This window comes from Siphateles boraxobius, unplaced genomic scaffold, assembly GCF_051911475.1.
Source record: "Siphateles boraxobius isolate OS27281-9 unplaced genomic scaffold, OSU_SipBor_1 53, whole genome shotgun sequence".
Taxonomy (NCBI): domain Eukaryota; kingdom Metazoa; phylum Chordata; class Actinopteri; order Cypriniformes; family Leuciscidae; genus Siphateles; species Siphateles boraxobius.
The window spans coordinates 7,835,020-7,854,540 of NW_027509175.1; the positions used below are offsets into that span (position 1 = coordinate 7,835,020).

Consider the following 19,521-nt stretch of genomic DNA (forward strand, 5'->3'; position numbering starts at 1 on the left):
CATCGGGTCCACCGATTTCCAAACAAGAAACACAAAGATTTCCGTGCTTGGATACGTTTCGTCCAGGCAAAGAGAAGCAATTTCGCTGCCTCCTCGGTGACAAGACACACGGTGGTATGTGAAAAACACTTCACACCGGACAGCTACAACCAAGGAGATCTTATGGAATTTCGCATGGGATTTCGACGAAGAGAGTGGGTTAGGCTGGCAAATGGAGCTGTGCCATAGGTGCATGCAAGTCCACCAGCAAAATCTGGCGGGAGTGAAGAGTCTAACGTTAGCACTAGCAGAGAATCTGCGCGTCGAAAACGGGAGCTTTGCACAGTAAGTCTTATAATACACTACATGTTGCATCGAAATGTAGCTCTGCATGTAATTTCTGCAAATATATTTTTCTTGACATTATAATGGATTAGTCTTGGCATTACTTTTGCTGACTGTAGCTGTTCTGACTTGAGAAGTTGGCACCATGAAGTCACGCCGTCAGCTTACTCTTGTTACGTTAACCCAATGAATCTCTTTAATAATAGCAATACAAATACGTGTTTTTTTCCTGCGGGACGGGATAAGACACAAAATCAATGCATCTCTATTATTGTGCGGGAATAAATTTGCGGGCGGGAGTGTAACACATATGTTGCGGGAACGGGTGGTAATGGTCAGAAATTCGGCGGGCTTGAAAAACAACAAAGTCGACAGCAATATTGCTAAATATGATTTATTAAAGATACTGCAATGTGATAAACATGGAGACAACGTTAGCCACAATTAGCTATAGCCTGTGGTCACTCACCAAGACACCTGACCAATCCTCCACCGATTCTCCTCACACCACAACTCTATCTCTCTCCTCTGTCCATTTACCCTTCCCTTTAACTCTGCCTGACCCCTCTCTCGCCCAGGTGGCTCATAATTATAAGGCAATGGCCCATCGGGAGAGTTGACATGAACCCCTACTGCAACCTCTTCAATGTCTGACTCCATTACGAAGAGATGAGATTTACCGGCCGTTGCGTCACTTCCGATTAGAGCGTTTTTGACAGCGGAAGTAATTTTACTCACAATTTCTTTAAAAAACTTTTTTAATGCACATTTATGATTAATTTCTTCACGCAAATCGAGTTCCTACAGTATTTATCTACACGTCTATTCACAGGGATCTTCAACTTGAAAGATGGGCTTTAATAACTTTTCGGGGCTGGCAAGTTTCAATCCCTTATAGAAGCCTATGGAGGAGTGATCCAGCTCTAAGATTTAATCAAAAATATCTTAATTTGTGTTCCGAAGATGAAGGAAGGTCTTACGGGGTTGGAACAACATGAAGGTGAGTACTGACAGAATTTTCATTTTTGGGTGAACTATCCCTTTAATTATCCCCATGCACAAAGATACATTGTACTTATGGCGTAAGGTCTAAACTTACAATTAAAAATGTATATTCACCGAACATATTTAATTGTGCTCAGTCAAGTCGAAGTGAAAAAAAAATCTGTGTTGGCTGAACAAGTCATGCACGCATGCGCAAAATGCGCCTGGGGAATGGAGAATTCAAATGCGGATGCGCGGGAGAACGAGTCGTTTCGTTTTATTTATTTGAGCACTTTTACACAACTGACCGTTGAACACAATTATGTACAATATCTAAAACACATAAACAGTCTTTGAGCCGATCTAGCCTGTGGCCAGTTGCTGAGTACCGAAACAAACATCATTCCAAAGAGAAGATACTCATCGTCACAAGTTATTAAGGTAACTTAAGTATTGAGTACTGAAATGATTCTCCAAAGTTTTGGTTTCATGAGTGTTTTCCAGGTTACCACATAATAGTAGACAATAGATTTATTCCATCATGTCACATAGCCTATATATCTAAAATACAGTTTGATCCACTGAGATGTAATTTGTGCTCCATGCGACCGCTGAACACAGTGCTGTTAGATTGAAATTGTCGTCGGCTATCCGTGTATCATTCGTTCAGTCGTGTTTTGATTTAATGTTAAAAGTAGAAAAATGAGAAAACGGTTCCTTTTTTGTTTATTTCCAAAGAAACGAAAAACAAGAATTTAGCTTGATTTTCGTTTTTCGTTCTGAGGTAGGAAATAGTGATGGCCGGTTCGTGAACGAATTGTTCTTTTGAACCGGTTCTTTTTAGTGAACCGGTCGAACCAGTAGCTACACTAAATCGGAATGAATCGTTCGAAACAGTTCGCGTCTTGCGTCAGTGCTGATCCACAAGTTACTAAAGTTACTCACTTTCAGACATGCCTGACAGTCCCTCGGACTCGAAATAAACCAATATCCCGGACTATATTTTACTCCAGTAAATCCAACAGTTCACTGAACTGAGACGTGCTGAGGAGAGAAGTGATGAGCACGAGCAGCTCATACTGCGCATGCATGTACTACCGAACCGAACGCACAGGTACAGCGCCTGCAGCACGTTTTTCGAAATCGAATCACCAGTACACTAAACCGAAAACGGTTTCTTTCGGACGCGTCCGACATGCTGAGAACTGATGAGATGGAGATACTGAGCATGCGTGTAATTATTTTCCTCGGACGAAATACATGCTAGGCTACTTTATTATTTTGTTGCAAACCAAAAAGGGTTACAAAATAAAAAATATTGGAAATGTTTATGACAATTACTGTATTATCACTGTATGAATTTTTGATACAACTGGTGGAGCGAAAGTATTAAATTGTTTATTTAAAAAAATAGGCTATATATTGTCTTAAATGACTGTGCATTGTTTTAGTTGAAGATGCTGTTGAAGGCTAAATGAAGAGTGTTTTATGATCTCAATAAGGGATTTTGGACAAAAATAACTGAGTTACAGTAGGCTGTTTTAACAGAAAGATGTATGGCGATTTAGGAAATTCCTGTACTGTAATTATAGTTAATGACACATTCACAAATTTAGTTTGTATTAAATAAACTGTTTTAATAAAACTGTCAAAGTGTTTCAAACAATACACCATTAAAGTTTAACAAAGAAGAATTGTTGAAAACTAGTGCACTTGCACTGTATTTAACTCAGGCAATGCCTGTTATTATCTTGCAATATTGAACACAGATTTAATTAGGCTATCTAACATTCAGAAATATGAATGTTGTTTATAAAGCATTACAGCAAAATAATTAACATGAATGCACAACTCCTACATTTAAAGGTTTGAAACAATTAATGTTTTGTAAAACTCAAACTAAACATATATAGCCTGGTAATACCAGACTCTGCTAGTTCATTCACTTTGCTTCGTACACAGAGTCTGGGATAGCATAATAGAGAAGTGTTTTCTCTCTCGCTAGGGGGCGCGTACTGAAGTTTAAAATCATTGGTTACCCGTAAGCCAATCAGATAAGTTTGTTTATGACGTATGTTATGCGCCGACACAGCCGCATCGAACCACAGACATCATGCATCGAACTCAAATCTATGATCGAACTTCCACTGTAAACACTTGATGATGCGAGCGAAATACCCGAGTGAACATGGCTGTAAACGACTTTTTTGATCTGTGAGTGATGTAATAGAATGACTGCTGCGCTTGACAGGGCACAAACGAGCAGAGAGAGAGAGAGAGAGAGAGAGAGAGAGAGCCCCGGCCGCGTCTACAAACAACGTCTACAAACAACAAGAGCGCTGTCTTGCTCTCTCTCCCTCGCGCATATTCATAAAAATCAATCGACAAGATAGTAAGAGGTCGGAAGACCGCGGTTTCACGTGGAGCATTTGGAGATTTTTAGAGATTATAGACTCTAGGAACAACATCTCAATGAACAACATCTCAACTATAAAGGCCTGTCTCATATAAGTTAGACGCCTATCTCAAGTACAAGCCGGTGCAGTTCGACGATTTGGGCAAATAAAAGCCCGGGCTATTATTTGAAGTTTTACGGTATTTAAGACCTGGAAAAGAAAAGAGACACTGACCTGTCAAAAGGCTCCCCAGTTTCTCGCTGACGATCGGTAATAGTTGATAAATTAAACTTTTCCCAAAGGGAGTAGGGCCACAACATCACCTCCATTCAAAATGTTTAATACACACTCTTCGTGTTTGGGCTTCAGTTTGCTAATGCCTGGAATATTCTCCACAACAGAGCGAATTGCATCCGCGTCTCCATATCAGCGGTCGTTTTCGATTTCCCTGACCTAATCTTAAACACGGCGCTTACCGACTACGTCACGGCTTTCAGCCCGCCCTCTTTTCGTTGATTGGCCAGGCTGTTTTCAGGCCGGTGGAAAACAGAAAGATAGGCTGCTATCTAAGACTGACTACAGGAGCGAAATGAAATTAGCGGAAGTAGGAAGTCTGACGTAGTCAGGCTAAAACATATAGGCTATTTGTGTTAACATGAATGCATGATATTTTCAGGAACAGCTTATTTCTAAATAAGTTCATTAAAGTACAGCGAGAGCGGTTCAAAAGCATATGGAGCCGCCAGCTCTCTCGCACGCCCGCGTGATCAGCGCCGTTTTGCTACAGCTATTCTCAAGAATTGTTGCAGTTTCGAATCACCAGTACACTGAACCGAAAACTGTTTCTTTCGGACACGTCCGACATCTGAGAGAGAACCGATGATCCTCGCGCGATGAAAGAATTTACGTCATTGCGTCACTCTAAATGACGTCATTACGTGATGACGTAAACAAACCGTTGAACGAGTTTTTTGAACTGGTTCATTGAAACGAACTGTCCGAAAGAACCGGTTCGCGGAAAAGAACCGAACTTCCCATCACTAATAGAAAAATCCGCACATCTTCAGCAGCGGAGGACTCTTATTCTGCTGTGTGCTACCGAGGAAGGACTGATGACGACACAGTTTGATCTTCGGCTGACAAATCAGAGTAAAGGAGCGTTTCATTCTCGCCCACGTGTAGAAATCGAATATTCAAGCTGTTTATTCATTTTTCTACCTCAGAACGAAAAACGAAAATCAAGCTGAATTCTTGTTTTTCGTTTCTTTGGAAAAAATGAAAAAACAAAAAAGGAACTGTTTTCTCATTTTTCTACTTTCAATATTAAATCAAAACACGACTGAACGAATGATACACGGATTGTCGGCGTCTGTCTGGCCTTATTGCATTTTAATATCAAACACGTCAAGCTCGTGATTTTTCTTATTCCTCCATTAATTTTTTCATCGCTGGTTTCGGTAACTTTGAGCAGTCCCAAAAAGCTGGATAAGTCTCATTTCAAGTTTTGACGTTTAAGAAAAAAGAAATTTAAACAAAATACAATTTTGTGGCTTTTAATGTGTCATGACTGATCGCTGTAGCGCCTTAGTTCAAGCTGCACTTGAACTGTTAATCTCCAGTTATAGCACGAACTAAACATGAATGAACACCAGAAGGTATGTTGTTTCAACAGTGGAAAGTTTTAGTCAAGTTCATGTCCACCGGCATTAATCTAGTAACTAGGACACTATTTGAGGGGACAGCCACTTGTAGTGGTGTTCAAAACCATAGTGGACTGTTATCACTATGAGTGCACTCATTCAATCCCACAATGCACTGCAATAACTAGTGTACAACCGATATACACCCAATTGCTAGTGAAAACCTGTAATGCACTGTGTTCGTGCTGAATAAATTCTCGCGTCTTTCCAGAAAATGACGCCTGCAGCTGAATCATCCATCCATCCATTTTCCAAACCGCTGGTCCAATGTAGGTACAGCGTGATGATATACAGGTAAATTGATTAAATTGTTTAATTAAGGTTTATAAATGCTAGTTTCCATGACAGAGTTAACCATAAATCTTTTCATTTATACTGGAGCTGCAAGTTTGCTAAGTTTCAAATGATTATTAAACAGCAAGGCAAGCAAAAACAATGCAAAAGATGGAGCCCCTCTGACGCATTCAGTGTCCAAATTCACCAAATCGTTTTCAGTCACTCCTTCAAATGGACTATATTAGTGGGCTAGTGTAGGGAAGAGTGAATGGGCGATTTCAAACAGCCTGTTTCTGTTAGGATTCTTCCTTGGAAGGAAGCTGCCTATTGTAGACAAGTTGAGCCTGTTGCACTATGGGATACAGTATTGCACGAAGTGTTTTGTATATAGACAGTATACTGAAAAGTGTGGCATACTGTGGCATACAACATACAATTAATTACTATTCAGTATATATGCAGTCTACTTACCAGCCTAATTGATATAGAGCTTTTGAGTTGAAGTTCAAATGAGGAGTGTTAGTAGTAATAAATGTAACCAGACCGTGGGTGTGGTGTCAAAAGTTATTCATTTTTGCCCTTAGAAAGGACACTAAAATAACAGTAGCTTATCGATTCATGCATAGTAAGCCCCTTATCTGTGCACATCTTCATCGCCGCCACAGATCTAATGACAAAAACAATTACCCACCCAGCCGCTATTTGCAACCAAATTATGTCACACACACCCAGTCTCTGACACACATTTGCTGACACTCATGATGTATACACACACACACACAAGTCACGGTGCCATCCCGGCCTTAATGAAGTCCTCTGAGTTTAATTAAGTAGCTAAATTATCAGCAGTAATGTTAGCATTAATTATGCCAAATTACAGCACCGAAGAGGCGGAGGGTGAGAAAAAACAGGGGAGGAAAATGTCAATTCAGCTCAGCTCACCTGCAGGGTGAATGTGAGATGGATGAAGGGAAGAAAGGGGTGGTGAGTGTGAAGAAAGGAAATGTTGGTGTAGTAGCGTAGTTTTAAAAACAGGGACAGATAATGAAGAAATGTCAAATGTGGATCTTTTCTCAAATATTCAGCTAAATTCAGGTTCATTTCATAATACATATTGTTTCAAAGCAGCTTTACAGAAAATGCTTGTTTCAGCGTTACACTGGATACAGGAAGTATTATGTTATTAAGTATTCTGCCATAAATGAGTGTATCAAAGTAATGCCCATACGGCAGTAATGCAGCAATAATATAGTATGTTAAGCGAACACAATGAATGTGTTAACCAGCAGTTACAACTTATAATGATTATAATGATTACAAGATAAGGATAATAATACGATAATATTTTAAAGTTTTGCATGATGATCTAAAGTTGACTGTCATCTGAAATCTGTTGGCATTGCCTGAAAACATCGAACCACTTCACTGTTGTGCATTTTTTCACTTATTATACACTCACTTTTGGCATAGTCTATATTTTCCATGGTATAACCATGTTTTTTGAACTTGACACCAAGGTTGCACATAAAAAAACATAACTTATCATGGTTTTTGGACAATGACCATTTTACTATTATGATGTTTTTGACTTGTATGCAGAAGTACCATACAAAAACATTGATACATGAATATCAGTTACTAACAAAAATACTGTGTGCAATGGTATTGAATGATAATACATTGATACTTCCATGAATGCCATGGTACCTTCAATTTACCTTGATTACCATAAATACCATGGTATTTACATGATTTCCCAAGTCTTCTGTGGTACTTTCACGGTACATGTAAAAACATGGAATAGTACCCTTAAAAAATCGCATAGTGATAGTATCACATTGTAATACCATGATACTTTTTAATAATATGGTACATTTTAATTTATATCCATATACCTGAATATCCATATGTACATTAATATCATTCAGTACCATATCAAAGTATTATGATATTATCACTTGATACTGTTACCACCATGCTCCTGCGATAATAAATCATAGTTTTACGTAATTGTTTTTATAAGGGTATGCATACTTATGAATATACTTCACCACTAAAAATCTAAACAACAGCTTTAGGTAAATATAATAAATGATTCTCTAAATAAATTATCAACACATGCTTTGTGTGTGTGTGTGTGTGTGTGTGTGTGTGTGTGTGTGTGTGTGTGTGTGTGTGTGTGTGTGTGTGTGTGTGTGTGTGTGTGTGTGTGTGTGTGTGTGTGTGTGTGTGTGTGTTTCTGCCTGCCCTGTCTATGAATGTCACTATTCTTTATCTCATAAATGCTCCCGCTGCGGACAGCCTCAAATGCTGCGTTATTAAATTATGAATATTAATAAAAATCAGACATGAAAAAGGTAATAATTCTACTGGCGCACTAAAATAATGAACCTAATTTTGATAAATGGGGTGATAGCACAGCAGGCGAATATGGAGGCGAATTTATCTTAATTAATATCGCAGACCTGAACACTGTACTAGGTAAATGGGACCGCTGGGGCTGGGAGCAGTCGATGAAGCACACACACACACTCGTCTGTCAACATACATTTTTCATTCTTGCCCTGCACAGTACATAGAAACGATAAAGGTGCTAATCTTAAAAGACTAGTTTGCATGTGTTTATTGGTACTGTATGTGTCTGGCAATAATGCAATGCTTGTGTTTTAAAGGGATAGTTCACACAAAAATGAAAAGCCTGTTATCATACCTTGTGTTGTTCAAACCTGTATGGCCAGGCTTTCTTTGTCCTGTGGAACACAAAATGAGAAATTCTGAAGAATTTACTGGCCGCTTGATATTATGCAATAAGTTTTGAATGGGCATGAAGCATTCAAGCTTCCAAAAGGACATAAGAGCATCATAAAATAGTCCATACAACTATATACAGCGTCAAGCCTGCTGAAGTAATATGATACACTCTGACATTGAAATTGATGCATTCATGAGAGTTCATAGAAGAATATTGATACCTGATTCATGAAATCTTTTGAGTCAAATCTTTTCAATGATTTAGTTCATAAAACCAATCTGAATGATTCTTTTATCAATCAGACTGATTTGGTTTTTAGGTTAAACTCAGTGATTCTGTTGCAACAATTGACAGAAAGATCCGCAACTTATCATACTTTGGCCTCTTGTTTTAAAGCACGAACGCTTCAGTTCCCTGTAGCTGTAGTTCAAAATTTGTAGAATAAAATGTCTCATTTTTGTTCGGCAAAAAAAAAAGAATATACGTTTGGGACAATAGTAAGTAAATGATGACAGATATTTTTTTGCTTTAAAATTTTGTCTGTATCTTAATGGTGAACAGGATTTACACGTACAACATCTTCCTGGATCACCATCTTTGTTGACCCTGGAACAACATTCTAATCAATCAATCAGATTTAAGGGACAAGTTTACATACAGTTTATGTCAAGTTTAGGGTTAGGTGCTTCTACATCAGTCTTATTCGTCTATTATTTCCCTCTGATTTTAGAGAAAATAATTAAGGTTAGGTTTAGGGGTGGGGATGGGGATAGACAGGAATGTCGTTTCAGGATCAATGAAATATGCTGATCCAGGAACATGACTTACTTGGGGAAAATCACTGTGACTGTATGTTAACCATGTTAAATGGTATCAAAGCACTGGGTGTGTATTTGCACACTCTCTCTCTTTCTCTTTAAAGCACTTGCCTCAAGCAGCCTCAATTTAACACAACTTAAAAGAGAAAATAGTGCAAAAGAAAAAAATGTAAATGACATGGATTTGCCCTGTGGTCAACATTATGAAGAACAACAAAGAGGTTAGAAAAAAAGATAAATGAGGCTAAAGTGAAATGGCTACAAAGTATCCATTTATTAGAAAGTGGGACAAATGTAGTCAGAATAAATTAATTAATCAGATGCTTTTAATTGATTCGTTTGGAGTCCTGGCGCGTTGTGTGATTATGCTCAAGTGTTTAATTACGAATATAGATGAGATGATGCTGTTTAATTAGTCTGGCCGGCGAATGAGCTTTCACACTCTTCGTCGTAATTAGCATTTTAAGTATGCATGTGCACATGCATGTGAGCATTTGCACTGCTGCACACAAGTCTGTGGTTTTGCATGCATATCAGTTCGTTTATTTCAATGTGATTTTTGTGTTTGTAGCCTGATAGGAAGTGTTGTTTTTTTATTTTGTTTTATTTTTTGTACATGGGGAGATCACATGACCAGCTGAAACCTGGACTTTTCACTTCATACAGTAAATGTATTAAGCATATACAAAAAAACTTCAACATAATTTTCCATGTTACCCCCACAGTACTTTTGTTCTAAGAGAAATAAAGTGTAAAAAACAACAACATTGGTAACACACAGTACTATATGTTTTTTGGACCATGGTACCCTTTCAAAAAAGTACTGTGGCAATACCATGGTACAGTCATGGCATCCAATGGTAATAATGTGGTACTTTGAAATATACATGGTCCTATGCACCTTGGTCATTTTTTTGTGAGTGCAGTGCCATGGAATTCTTGGACATACTTTGGAATACTGTGTCAATACCCTGGTATATGAATTTTTGTATCATATTTTCCTGAATATCAAAGTACCATGGTAGTACCACAGTATTTTTTGGTACTACCATGTTTTTTGGAAATAGAACATTGCAGTACTATGATATTCATTGAAGCATTTTAGAGTATAGTAAAAATACAGTTGTTTGTGTATTTCAGCATGGTATTACCATCACAAGAATTAAACTACTTCTAAAATGTTTAGGGTCAATACGATTTTATTAAAAGTAATTAGTAGTTACGGTATATGATACATTAAATGGACTGTAAAGACTTTTTGACATTGCATTTTGAAAATTCAGATTCGTCACAGGAATAAATTACTTTTTATATTAAGTTTTTTTAATCATAATTAACAATTTTTCACAATATTACTGTTTTTCTGTATTTTTTATTATCAAATAATGCAGCCTTGGTGAGTGTAAGAGACTTCTTTCAAAAACATGAAAAAAATCATACCGACCCCAAATATTTGAAAGGTAGAGTACTTGCCAATCCAAGGTACTTCAAATAATACCATGGTTTAAACATAGTATTGTCCAAAAACCATGGCATTACTATATCATGTGTAAAAAAATAATGGTAATACTATGGTACTCTTTAGTTCTTGTAATTTTATTGTAAAAACACAATTTCGATCAGTCAGTCTTCAAAAGCTTCCAAATGATCTTTAACAACTTCAGGCCCTAATCAGAAGCTGCAGCGTGTCTATCTGAAAGGGTTTCACCCTCTACTTTACTGTATGTCACAGCATGCAGTGGAATCGGCCCCACAGTGAGGGGCCTGTAAGCCAATCACCCGAAGTGCTATCTATTCCATGCCTTTCAGTGCTGAGAAAATGTGTGAAACACACCATTCAAACATCCTTTATGAGTGAGGCCTGCTCCAAACATCCTGAGCGAGTGTGTGTGTGTCATATGTGCATTGTAATCTGGTGTGTCTGGTTCTCTTGTGATCCTAAAATGCAACTGTGACTTGTTGGTCGATTTTATTTACAATTGCTGTATATGTCTATGTGTGTTTGTGTATTCATACTTATTCAGAATTTTTTATGGATTTGAAAGCGAAGGAAATAATTACTTTTAGTCATTCTCAGTTTGGCCAACATAAAGCATTTCATGCTTTCCACGAAACACATTTTCTGTGTGTTTACAAGCGAATCAGGTTCGGACATCCTCGATTTGATCAGAGCGCTACACCAGAGCCGTGGAAATGTGCAGGTACTTTTGTTGTACCGCAACATTCAATGGAGCAAATTATATTCATATGGGAGATTTTCAGGTCCTGGAAGGCATTTTATATATCTGAAAGTTTTTCTGGAGTTTTCGGAATGCTGTGTTTGTATCTTTCGGAAACGGATTAGAGTTTGGGCCGGGGGGGGATTACAGGACGACAAAAGAGTGCTTGAAGACGAGAAGAATGAGAAGAAAAGCCATCTCAGACTGATTTAATTTAAGTCCCCTTTTAAAGAGATCCAGAAACAATGCTCCCAGTATAGCAATTGTATGCTAATGATGGTGTGTGTGTGTGTGTGTGTGTGTATCTGTGTATTTGCGCAAGACACTCTTGTCGAACATGAAACATCTTGTTGAATAACCTCAGTGTTGTGATAACCTCATTATATCCGTTTAATACATCCTCTGAAAGCATTCTGGTTTCAAAAGCGTCAGAATTAGGGTGACTAATATCACTCTTGTTGCACAGAAACAAAGCGTAATTGTTTGGAAATCCTTGCTTCGGCTCGGAAATGGTTGGGTTGCGTCAATCGCCGTTTTTTCTTTTGCACCTTGAAAGGTTCTTTTATAGGTTCCACAAGGGAATGTTTCTTCAGAAGATTTTCATGATTTATTTCTTTCCTTGCCAAGAAACAGGATGAAGTAATTAACAAGCAATAAGAGACAAACTCCTGGCCAGGCGAAAGCGTAAGCCTGCTATTGTACATTGGATATTTTACGGCGATTTTCGGTATGAATATTGCAAGAAGGGTGTGTGTTAAATTTGTCCATTTTCTTCACATTGTTCTTCCAAACATTCCAATTTGGTAGAAACCATTCAAAAAGGTTTTCTTTCTTTTTTTGTATTGAAACAAATTTTAATGCAGTCCAGCTTAACTACAAGCCTTTCACAGCGTTGTGTGTTTGTGTTGGATAGCTGCTTTGTTGAATGATGGTTGCAAGGATGAAGAGCCACAGAACAAGTTTCATATAAACTAGACCACTCACAAGGCAGTTTTTAGTCAAATACTTCTGTGAAAATAGCAGCAGATTAAGGTTACAAGACAAATAACTTTTTGTTCTGTTTGTTAACTTGTTTTCTGTTTGTGTCTTATTTTTCTAGCTGTTTAAATACCGTAAAATTTCAAATAATAGCCTGGGCTTTTATTTTCCCAAATCGTCGAACTGCACCGGCTTGTATTTGAGACAGGCGTCTATATGAGACAGGCCTTTATAATTTAGTGTTGATATTGTTCATTGAGATGTTGTTCCTAGAGTCTCTAATCTCTAAAAAATCTCCAAATGCTCCACGTGAAACTGCGGTCTTCCGATCTTTTACTATTGTGTCAATTGATTTTCATTAATATGCGCGAGGGAGAGGGAGCAATACAGTGCTTGTGTTGTTTGAAGACGTGAGAGTGCGCGCCTGCGGCCGGGGCGCTCTCTCTGCTCGTTTGCGCCCTGTCAAGCGCAGCAGTCATTCTATTAGGGTTGTGCCGATAGACGATAGTATCGTGTATCGACGATAGTCTGAGATTTTGCCGATGGCAGATGCCTTTGACGATATCAATACGATAATTGGCTCGTTTTACCATGAACGTATTAAATTTTTATTAGTAGTAGTATTATTATAAAGCTAGTATTGTTATTAAATTAATATTAGGAACTACAATTAATTTGCCTTGCCTAAATTCATAACGACATCACCGCATAGCCTAACACTTGCGACAACACCGACACGCACTTATGAGGACTCCTCTAAGAGAATGTTTTTAAAACAGAACGAAAAACTAGGCCTACATCCCACATCAAAATCGAATTGCAAGGTGATCCATTCACAAATTGTCAAGAGTGCTTGTTTTAACAAACGCACGCATATCTTATACAGACCCAAGATGAAAACGGCATCGTTGTTCATCAGTATTTTGTTTCCATAGCACATTAACAAAATGTTTAATGACACTAATAACACTAAAAACAATGCAATTAAATATTTATAATAATAATAATATCACTAAAATTATTTAGGCCAGTCTTTAGTTCACGAACACAGCACAACTCTGCCATCTATGAAAATCAAAAGCAGCTTCAAACACTTGTTTAAGAAGAAATATTCTTCTAATTTTTTACTGTCATCATATAGGTCCAGGAGATAAATATTAAGCCAGTAAATTAAGATAGTCGCCGTCGTCTCTGAGAGAACGCGGCGTTAATGCAGCAACAGATGCTGAAAGCTCGATCAGTTTCCACTTTCACTTTTACATGCACGTTCCAACACGATTATTCTGAATAAACTGACAATGCATGTGGTCATGTAAACGCATTAACCTTTTTTCCTTTATCGGAGTCAAGTCATAAGTTTAAGTATAAACCGATCGACTCAGCTAGATTTCTGCCCCTTACTCTGATTTTTCAGAGTTTTTTTCCCGCGTTCTTTGGGCTTATTGAAGTGCGCATATTGTGAAGTGCATCCAGACAGAGAGAGCACTGGTGGGAGGACATATATGCAAACTCTGACTCTTTCTTGACCTTAGAAATTATTAAAACGTGTTTTCATCTCGTGCAGAAGTACAGTCAAAATGCTGCATCTGTAACGGATCATGTGTGTCCGTAAATTTCCCGCTGACATGTTGAAATACTCGAGTCAGATACAAAAATGATTAGGATCTTTTTTTTACCTCACTATACTACAGGGAAATAACCTGATAGCCTAGTAATAAACACTCCACATTTGCTAGCAAAATAAAAAATTATTCTCATATAAAATGAAGTAAAAAAACAAGCAAATTAATGAGTAAATAATCAAGTTAATAATCAAATAAGTAAGCCCCTCCCCCTCACGATAATATCGTGTATCGCCGATCTCACAGGCTGACGATTGGACGATATGAAAATGGAGCATATCGCCCAACACTACATTCTATTCTACATCACTCACCGATCAAAAAAGGCTTTGGTGGGACACAAATTTGCTTTGGCGGCCGCCAAAAAGCGGACGATCTGACGGGTTTTAGAAGATTAAATACAACCCGAAACTAAAAAACAGACCCGGCCTCTATTTGAGACCGGCCTTTATTTACCCAAACCTGTCGCCACACCAGGCGTGTAAAAGAGACGGGCGTCTATTTGGGACTCGGCTATTATTTGAAGTTTAACGGTAGTGGCTTTACAAAGCAATACTTCACGTTCATCACTAGTTAGATGTTCTGTTTTGCATGCCAGCACCTCTTTTCACAACTTTCATAACTTAAAGCAGGGGTCACCAACCCTGCTCCTGGAGAGCTACTGTCCTGCAGATTTTAGCTCCAACCCCAATCAAACACACCTGGACCCGCTTATCAAGCGGTTCAGGGTTACTTGATAATTACATGCATGTGTGTTGGAACAGGGTTGGAACTGAAGTCTGCAGTAGCTGTCCAGGAGGAGGGTTGGTGATCCCTGACTTAAAGGGATACTTCAGCTGTGGGAAAATGAATGTGTTTTTAATAGAGGTCATTTATATAGTAGAAATGTGAAATTATTTTTGAAATTGAAGCATTCTAGACTGAGAAAAGGCAGAAAATGTATTTTTTACTCATGTGGCTGAAAGACAACAACTCCCAGAATGTACTTGCTTTGCTGCCCTCAGGAGGCCAGGACACTCCCTAACCACGCCTACTGGTTACAGGCGGCAGTATCCGAAAAATTTCTCCACACATTCTCTAGGCTAATACATATTCTAGTAACAGTAAAGGTTTATAAAAAGAACCACAACCAATGTGAGTTATAACTTTTCATTAAAAAATAATAATTTATATTAACACTTTTACACTCAAAGCTCTTCCAGAGCTTCAGCTGTTTCTTTATATTCATTCACAGTATTGTCCGTCAGGAGCTGGATATCTCCAACTGATATCCTGGACAACACAGGTGGGCAAAACGAGACGATAGTCTTTACCAAGTCGCTCGCCTTGAACCATTCCATAAAGTGACGGTATGCTGTTAGGCGATATTGTCTACAAAACAGTAAGCACAACGTTAGCAATGCGAACTATTTGCACATACAGTATGCTATCATAGATGTAAATATAACAACAATAGCTCAGCTGACGCTGGAAGAACATATTGATAACGGCGGGTGCCCAAACTCTGTACATTACGTCTTGGTAAAAAAAATAAAAACAAACCAAATACTCACTTTACACTAAGCCGTCCGTTTGTCCCTGCGGGCTTTGGCTGGCGTTTCCAATTTATCTCGTCCAGAAGAAAATGGGATTGCTGAAATTCGCGACAGCAATAGGACTCTCTATCTGTTTCCATAGGCGCACAGCGAGAGCATTGACATCACCAGTCCGCCCCAGCTCGAGTCTAGCCGGGTTCGAGTCAGGTCTTGCTCCCCTGCTGCAGCAGCTGCTCCGGCCGCCTCTTGTTCCTCCATCTCCCGCAACTGTTCATCACTGTATTGCGGCTCGTACAGGTAACAGTTAGCCGCGAGCATCAGATTTGCGAAACAGATCTTCGAAATCCCCTTCTGCCATTTCAACTTCAAAACTACCTTCCGCCATCGTGATTAGCTTATTATACAAACTTTCTACACAGAGCAAGAGCCTGTTAGCTTAGCTTCTACAGAAAGATGGATGAGACTATCTTTACTTTCTGTGAGTGAGATCCCGCCCCATATGGGCGTGGTGATTTCCATTACACGAGAGTAGATGTTAAAACTTCATGCTGATTTGTACTCGGCTTTCGCCAAGATAAGCACCAACTAAGACGTAGCTTTACAGTAACCTATGCTTCTCCATCCATTTACGCTTCTTTCCATCTGGTGACGTGAATTTCTTTCTATCTGGTGTTAATAGTATTTGCGCGTCAGCACACATAACGGCTGCAACCACAGTGCGGTCCCCCCATAACAACCCTCTGGATTGAGCGGAGTAGGGAACATCTCTAGGGTCTTCAAGTGGGCACCTTCCGTCCTCAGTGTTTCGTCGACTAGCCCACGACACCTCAAGAGGGCTCGACAGTGACTCTGGCGTCCCAGAGTCACCCCCCTTCGTCCCCCACTCAACTCAGCCCAGCTTACCGACCTCTACTTCCCTCTTGCTGCTGAGACCTAACCACAATCTCACAATCTCTCCGCAACCCAACCATACGCGCCAACCCGTTTGACTAAGGCTGTCGAGCCCCACTGGTGCGTTAATATGCAGTTTCAGTGGCAACGGTTCCGTATGGCATACCACCTACCGCAAAACACAATATCTGCCCAACATTCCGTCATTCACGCAATATACACAGGAACGTAATGACTGTAAATACTATACAACCTATACAAATAAACCAACACCCTTCAAGTTTTCAAGAATTCTACGAAACCGTAGCATGGCGGCCTGTACACAGCCAGCTAGAATCTTTCCGTCTCAACCACAGCCAGTTGCTGCTCCTTTCTGCTGCTTCAGATAAGTTCTTTACTGTGCGACGCAACTCTTGACCACTGAATCCGACGTCTCTGAGGAACCGGGTTGTAGAGTGTGCCACAAAACCTAGTTCCGAAAACATGCGGAACTAGCTATTAGTACTGGCTGTAGTTTTAAGCCTCTGGCCCAAAAATCCTCCGATGACGCAAAATGACGATTTTTGCTTCATCGTAGGATTTTTCCCAGACTAAAAATACATAAATCTCTCATATCAGGGGGAAATGAGTGGGGGAGCACGGTAATTCGAAAATACTAATGGTTTTCTACTGATGCAAAGCTTAATGCTAAATCCTGAAGTATCCCTTTAATAAAATGTATAAGTATTAGGGCTGCACGATATTGAAGAAAATTGCGATAACTCATTAAATAATGCGAAACGATAATGCTTAAAGTGTGTAAAATAAAAATAAAACTTCTGAAAGTGAACAGCAGTTTTTTACTGTAGCATAAGAAATGTTATTTTAACATCAGTGTAAACCACGGGCAGGGTTGGGGAGTAACGGAATACATGTAACGTCGTTATGTAATCAGGATACAAAAATCCTGTTACGGAACGACAGAGACAGGATACAATTGCAAAACGCTATTTATTATCTCAACACTTGATCAGAAAGTACACCACACGGACGTTACACAACACTAGGGATGGCTGACGCAAAACGGTCGTTCCGAAGCTTTGCGAGATCCCGAAGCGTAGATGTTTCGAAACACTGATCCGAAGCGTGATTCAAAACACCCATGTCACGTGACTACGGCTAAATGAAGCTTCTGAGTGTTTCGACAGGTGGCGCGCTCCGCCGATTCAGCGTTTGATTGACAGGGTCGGGAACAGACCACACAATCGTACATCTGTATAAAAAGTGGAGTCAACTCATCTTGACCTCATTGGTTTTTGTGAGAGGACTGGAGAAATTATCTGTTAAAAAAACTAGGCTAAGTCCTTCCAAAGAAGAGAAATTAATATTTTTCATAAGAATCTCTAAAAAAGTGAGACATTGTGGCTTGATGTATTTTATTAATATTCATTTTTCAGGACCAAAATAACATTCTGCACAGTGAGGAGCCTACAGGTTACAAGCTTCACATATTAGAAAAATAGCTACAATAATCAAAAAACAAATTTTTCAATGGCTCATTGTCAAGGTTGTTTCAGATCAACACCTGCAAGTGACCACTAGGTGTCACCGTTGAGACGGGTGTCGGATTGATTCGAAGTCTCGACACAATATGGCACATTTGGTTCAACTGTTTCATTGCTTTACGAAGCCTCGATCTGCCCACCACTACACAACACACTGGGAAGTCGGGCGGACACCAGCACAGGATGGAGAAGTGACGCAGGGACCTTGGTGGACAACTGGAAGTGGTGCTCTGTGATCCAACGGTAATCCCAAGACGTAGCCTGTGATCCAGTGAAGGTGCTGAGAGTCCAGACGAACCGACACGACACGACGAGACACAGGGAATCCACAATCCAGAAGACAGACACGGGAATAGGAACAGGAACACGCCAGGAAAACCAAACAACGATCTGACAACATGAGACAGCAGTTACTGACATATACTGTACATGAATATCAGATGATGTCACCAACGTCTCCTCACTGACGTCACTCAATTCTAAAACTTGTCTTCCGCCATCTTGAGGACCTGATTCGGCAAGATCGATACGTCAGTCGCAAAGGAACTAGAGCTTATTCTCTGGCCGAGCCCGAACTTGCGGGACAATATTTCCCGTCACTATCCTCGGGCCGGGCCCTTGATCTAGAGATGTGGACTCCCAATGCAAAAGAGTGCGGCGCGGGACTAGATTTGATGGCCGATATCACGATTTATGATCGTGGATTAAAATATATCCACCATCTGCTTTTGAAGAAATGTCGTAGTATCGTGCATTCTGTCAGTTGCAGTTCTGGCGCCTCCGTCTCAGCATAGACTACAACGCGACGTATATTCACATCAAATGTTAACGCAAAGGAACGGGACAATGCAGTTCACATAAGTTCATTATTTGCATGTGCTAACAAGTCATTCACGTGTTGATGCGCGGTTCTAACGAGCGCTTTTCTGAGCGCGTACACCCGAAGCGCACGCGTACTAAGCCTGTCTAACAACAGCGACAGCTTACTGAACGAAGTTATCTTTCTAGTCTTATTGCGCGAATACTGTCAAATACACACAGGGTTTACATAAACAAAGTTGGTTATGTATAAAGTGAAACAAACAGAGAAAATCTGCTTCCTAGCTAATGCCGTCAGTATTGTAGACAGTACTCGGCAGGTACTCAAGATGGCGGCAGTCAACTGGAAAAAGAGCGGATGACGTAAGAGGTCATGTGACTGATATTCATGTATAAAGGGACAAACAAGTGGAACCAGCTGGTGCCGCTAATCAGTTACCCCTTTTCCACCAAAGCGTTTTGAGAGCCGGTTCGGAGCCGGTGCCTGCGCGCGAACCAGTTCTTTGTGTTTCGACAGCCAAAGAACCGGTTCTCGGCCAGGAAAACTGGTTCCAAAGCGGCACCAACTCTTTGCTGGACTAGAACCAGAGAACCGTTCTTTTACCACGTCATGCTTACGTCGGGGGCTGGGGGCGGGTTTAGATGTGTCCTAAACATCTTTTC

The 19,521-nt window shown here is 39.7% G+C and overlaps 1 long non-coding RNA gene across 3 annotated transcripts in view; it reads left to right on the top strand.

Annotated features, from left to right (window-relative positions):
* The first annotated feature begins 1,616 nt into the window (after positions 1 to 1,616).
* The window catches only part of LOC143714206 (uncharacterized), a 95,908-nt gene continuing 78,003 nt past the window's right edge, over positions 1,617 to 19,521 (top strand). For all 3 annotated transcript variants that reach the window (XR_013195424.1, XR_013195423.1, XR_013195425.1), the window contains exons 1-2: positions 1,617 to 1,749; positions 5,616 to 5,698. This is a non-coding gene — a long non-coding RNA (uncharacterized LOC143714206). The remainder of the gene's footprint in view (positions 1,750 to 5,615; positions 5,699 to 19,521) is intronic.